The sequence below is a fragment of the Anomaloglossus baeobatrachus genome, chromosome 5 (genome assembly GCF_048569485.1).
Source record: "Anomaloglossus baeobatrachus isolate aAnoBae1 chromosome 5, aAnoBae1.hap1, whole genome shotgun sequence".
NCBI lineage: Eukaryota > Metazoa > Chordata > Amphibia > Anura > Aromobatidae > Anomaloglossus > Anomaloglossus baeobatrachus.
The window spans coordinates 563,509,787-563,515,786 of record NC_134357.1 but is presented as its reverse complement, the minus strand read 5'-3'; positions in this window follow the sequence as shown (position 1 = coordinate 563,515,786).

The window sequence follows — 6,000 nt, the reverse complement described above, 5'->3', positions numbered from 1 at the left end:
CGCTGCAAGACTGCAGTGCTAACCACTGAGCCACCGTGCCGCCCCGAGTTATCGACATTATAGATATAATTCTCTTCTCATACAGACATGACAAAATAAGGCTAGGGAGGGTGAGAACTTGGCGCCCACACTGACACCCTGTGTCTGGAAGAAGTATCTCTCATCGAAGGAAAAATAGTCGTGGGTCAAAAGAAATTGAATAGCCCTAACAATAAATGCTTGGATATTGTACTCATAATTGCTGACAAATAGTATTCGATACAATGTATTGTGATGTGATGAGGGATGGAAGGATATAATCCCACAAAGTCACATGACAACCAAGAAAAGTCAGTTTGCCAAGAGTTCTAAAAAATCTGATTGATAATCAAAACATTGCTTTTGTTGTCAGACGTGCACCTACCTTAGCATCCCTTTTGTCACCTAGCCTGTTCAAAGATCCAAATAAAAAAACCACCAACAACTGGTTAAAAACTGTGGGATTCTTTAAGTGCGGAGCCAATGTCTGCAAGTAACGCGGCTTTGCAATTAAATCTAAAACGTTCTCATCTTTTTCTAATAAAAAACAATTTAACATTTCATCCTTTTATAAATTATAATATGGATAACGTTATTTATTTGATTAATTGCGACACCTGCAGACTGCAGTATATTAGTTGCACTATGAATCCACTCAAAACCAGAATTCGGAAACATTTATCTGATGCTAAAAATCTACCTTTAGTTGTCTCCCGTCATTTCTCCAAAATGCACGGTGGAGATTCTCTTTTATGGGTATTGAGTACATGAAAAAACCAGTGCAAGGAGGAGACTTACATAAAAAAGTTCTTGCTAGAGAGAGCAGATGGATCTTTGAACTAGACACTTGTGCACCTCTGGGATTTAATAACCATTTGGATATTATCTTGCAATATGAAGACGGTTGCTGAGGAATTGGTATTTAATATTGTGGTTTCCACTAATCATTAATTTTGAGATATGATCCCTATTTCTGTCATTGTCATAAGTCATTACTAATGTGTTTTGTCATAGTGTGTGTGTGTGAATTCACGCTAGCAGATGATTTAACCCTTTCTTCTGCTCGCATTTGTTTTAATCAATCACAACTGTTTGCTAATTGCATATTGTTTTTAGTTGGGGAGTGCTATATATATTACTCCATATACCAAGAGCAGACTAGGTTAGGACCGTGAAGAAGGCGGGTGATAGTGTCGAAACGCGTAGTCCCATCTGTGTTTTTTCCTGCTGTCACTTTTTGTTCCTGTACCTACTGGGTCATTGTATTTTTAAAGAAATTTGGTAATAAAAAATTTTTGGAACTTTTATCAGCATCCTGCTTCCATCTAGTCATTACTGGATCAACGTATTTCTCATAAATTCCTTATGTGGCTGCACACACAATCCTGATCTGTGCAGGGCTGAAGCAATCAGGTGAGCTGTGGACCCAGCTGACGGACAAGCTTCAGCTGGCTTTCATTTGTCTTTGTGGATATGTACAGTGCCTACAAGTAGTATTCAACCCCCTGCAGATTTAGCAGGTTTACACATTCGGAATTAACTTGGCATTGTGACATTTGGACTGTAGATCAGCCTGGAAGTGTGAAATGCACTGCAGCAAAAAATAATGTTATTTCTTTTTTTTTTAAATTGAGAAAAGTTTATTCAGAGGGTCATTTATTATTCAACCCATCAAACCACCAGAATTCTGTTTGGTTCCCCTAAAGTATTAAGAAGTATTTCAGGCACAAAGAACAATGAGCTTCACATGTTTGGATTAATTATCTCTTTTTCCAGCCTTTTCTGACTAATTAAGACCCTCCCCAAACTTGTGAACAGCACTCATACTTGGTCAACATGGGAAAGAGAAAGGAGCATTCCAAGGCCATCAGAGACAAGATCGTGGAGGGTCACAAGGCTGGCAAGGGGTACAAAACCCTTTCCAAGGAGTTGGGCCTACCTGTCTCCACTGTTGGGAGCATCATCCGGAAGTGGAAGGCTTATGGAACTACTGTTAGCCTTCCACGGCCTGGACAGCCTTTGAAAGTTTCCTCCCGTGCCGAGGCCAGGCTTGTCCGAAGAGTCAAGGCTAACCCAAGGACAACAAGGAAGGAGCTCCGGGAAGATCTCATGGCAGTGGGGACATTGGTTTCAGTCAATACCATAAGTAACGTACTCCGTTCCAGACGAGTCCGTAAGGTACCATTACTTTCAAAGCGTCATGTCAAGGCTCGTCTACAGTTTGCTCATGATCACTTGGAGGACTCTGAGACAGACTGGTTCAAGGTTCTCTGGTCTGATGAGACCAAGATCGAGATCTTTGGTGCCAACCACACACGTGACGTTTGGAGACTGGATGGCACTGCATACGACCCCAAGAATACCATCCCTAGAGTCAAGCATGGTGGTGGCAGCATCATGCTGTGGGGCTGTTTGTCAGCCAAGGGGCCTGGCCATCTGGTCCGCATCCATGGGAAGATGGATAGCACGGCCTACCTGGAGATTTTGTCCAAGAACCTCCGCTCCTCCATCAAGGATCTTAAGATGGGTCGTCATTTCATCTTCCAACAAGACAACGACCCAAAGCACACAGCCAAGAAAACCAGGGCCTGGTTCAAGAGAGAAAAAATCAAGGTGTTCCAGTGGCCTAGTCAGTCTCCTGACCTTAACCCAATTGAAAACTTGTGGAAGGAGCTCAAGATTAAAGTCCACATAAGACACCCAAAGAACCTAGATAACTCCAGAGACCTGTGCCGGCCTGATCAGGTCTTATAAAAGACGATTATTAGCTGTAATTGCAAACAAGGGTTATTGCACAAAATATTAAACCTAGGGGTTGAATAATAATTGACCCACACTTATGTTGAAAATGTATTAAAATTTAACTGAGCAACATAACTTGTTGGTTTGTAACATTTATGCATCTGTTAATAAATCCTGCTCTTGTTTGATGTTTGCAGGCTCTAACTTATTTGCATCTTATCATCTTAAGTGCCATCATTGCGAAGTGCTGGGCAGTTACCTCAATGGCAGTGGACTAACTTCCGTCTTCTCTCTCTCTTCACACAGGTATATAACTCTGCTTCCTGTCAAGTGAATTGTCTGTTCCCCACTGCATTGGCTGAATATGTGTTCTGGTATATAACTCTGCTTCCTGTCAAGTGAATTGTCTGTTCCCCACTGCATTGGCTGAATATGTGTTCTGGTATATAACTCTGCTTCCTGTCAAGTGAATTGTCTGTTCCCCACTGCATTGGCTGAATATGTGTTCTGGTATATAACTCTGCTTCCTGTCAAGTGAATTGTCTGTTCCCCACTGCATTGGCTGAATATGTGTTCTGGTATATAACTCTGCTTCCTGTCAAGTGAATTGTCTGTTCCCCACTGCATTGGCTGAATATGTGTTCTGGTATATAACTCTGCTTCCTGTCAAGTGAATTGTCTGTTCCCCACTGCATTGGCTGAATATGTGTTCTGGTATATAACTCTGCTTCCTGTCAAGTGAATTGTCTGTTCCCCACTGCATTGGCTGAATATGTGTTCTGGTATATAACTCTGCTTCCTGTCAAGTGAATTGTCTGTTCCCCACTGCATTGGCTGAATATGTGTTCTGGTATATAACTCTGCTTCCTGTGATGTATGCTCTGTCATTTTCATAATCTATGTAATACTCACTGATGTATGACTGTATATTCCTCTTTGTAAATGTTATCTGATGGTGGATGGTGTAAATCTGTGTAGACTGGAAGTCCGGGTGGGTGTCAAATGTCCTGTTCCCTTTGATTCCTTAATCATCCCCTGGTGTGAGCAGCATTTGTTGATTTCCCTTAACAAGCTGAGCTCCCATAATCCCCCTCACCTACCCCTCTAGTCAGCCCTATATATTTGTGTCTTTCTTAAGGGGTGCATGCATGCGGGGTGTTGCATGCATGCCATCTCTTGCTAAGTGCCATCATTGCGAAGTGCTGGGCAGTTACCTCAATGGCAGTTAGTCAGGGCAGGAGTCTGCAGGTAAATAACTCTTTGACGCCATCTGTTTTAACCTTAACTATTATCTCACTCTCTATCATCCTATGTGCTTTTTCTGTTCACTTTCACCGCCCTGTCCCCCCTCCATCACCACTCATCCACATCAGCCCCTCTCTCCTCCCCTCTCCTATGTACAGCTCCCAGGCTCTTTTCACCTATCTTAATAATCTGACTCAATCAAGCTCCAGGGACTTCCAAAAAAAGCCATGCCACAAGTCCAAAAACCATCTGACCTTTCTCCTTCTACTCCTACTTCTTTCAGGTGATATCTCTCCTAATCCCGGTCCACCCCAGGCTAACTTTACCCCCTCCCCCACCTCCCATAGAAACCCTGATAATATTATTAACATTCCCTGTACACCCTCGCTTCCCTCTTTTAATTGTGCTCTATGGAATCCACGGTCCGTATGTAACAAGCTTCCTTACATCCACAACCTCTTTCTCAATAACTCTCTTAACTTACTAGGCCTAACTGAAACCTGGATTCAGGATTCTGATACTACTTCCCCTGCTGCCATCTCTCATGGTGGCTTACACTTTTCCCATTCACCAAGACCTGGAAACAGACATGGTGGTGGAGTCGGCTTACTCCTGTCCCCACAGTGCACCTTCCAGGTCATCCCCCCAGCTCCATCACTCTCATTCCCATCTTTTGAGGTTCACACCATCAGGCTCTTCCATCCCCTTCCCCTCAGAGTAGCTGTCATATACCGTCCACCAGGCTCACCCACCCAGTTCCTTGACCACTTTTCAGCCTGGCTGTCACACTTCATGTCCTCAGAGTTACCAACCCTGATCCTAGGAGACTTTAACATCCCCATGAACAGCCCCTCCTCCCCTTCTGCATCCCAGCTTCTATCTCTCACCACCTCCCTTGGCCTCTCACAGCTCTCATCCTCTGAGACACATGAAGATGGTAACACCCTTGACCTGGTCTTTATCCGCCTCTGCTCAATCTCTCACTTTGACAACTCACCTCTTCCCCTCTCTGACCACAACATCCTCTCCTTCAAGCTCACAAACCCTCGTCCGCCCCAGCACACTCCCACCAATCACACATTCAGAAACCTACAGGCCATCGATTCTCAGACACTTTCAGACTCTTTACACACATCACTGTCCCCTATATCCTCACTTTCCTGTCCTGATCTGGCTGTAAAGCACTACAATGACACACTCAGGACTACGCTAGACCAAGTAGCGCCCCTCACCCTCAGAAAGACCAAACACAGAGTAAAACAGCCCTGGCTCACATCACAAACTCGATTTCTCCAGCGATGCTCCAGGAGCGCCGAACGCCTATGGAGGAAAACCCGCACACCAGAAAACTTCATCCACTACAAGTTCATGTTAAGGACCTATAACTATTCCCTTCACCTCGCCAAACAGACCTACTTCACCAACCTTGTTTCCTCACTTGCCAACAATCCAAAAAAACTCTTTGACACCTTTCACTCCCTCCTCAGTCCCAAAGTACAGACCCCTGTCACAGCCCTTCATGCTGATGACCTGGCCTCGTATTTCACAGAGAAAATAGAAAACATCCGCCAAGAGATCAGCTCCCAGCCACCAAGCCCTGTGAATCCCATCCCTCCCCATATTCCATCCAGCTCACTTTCCACATTTGACCCAGTCACAGAGGAGGAAGTCTCCAGGCTCCTATCCTCCTCTCGTCCTACAACTTGCCCTACTGATCCCTTCCCCACACCTCTACTCCAGTCCCTCTCTCCGGTTGTCGCCACTCACCTAACTAAAATCTTCAATCTCTCTCTCTCTTCGGGTATCTTCCCCTCCTCCCTCAAACACTCTATCATTACTCCATTATTAAAAAAACCTTCTCTTGATCCGTCCTGCACAAGCAACTACAGACCAGTCTCCAATCTCTCCTTCATCTCTAAACTCTTGGAGCGCCTGGTCTACTCTCGCCTCACCCGCTACCTCTCCTCTCACTCTCTTCTAGATCCTTTACAGTCT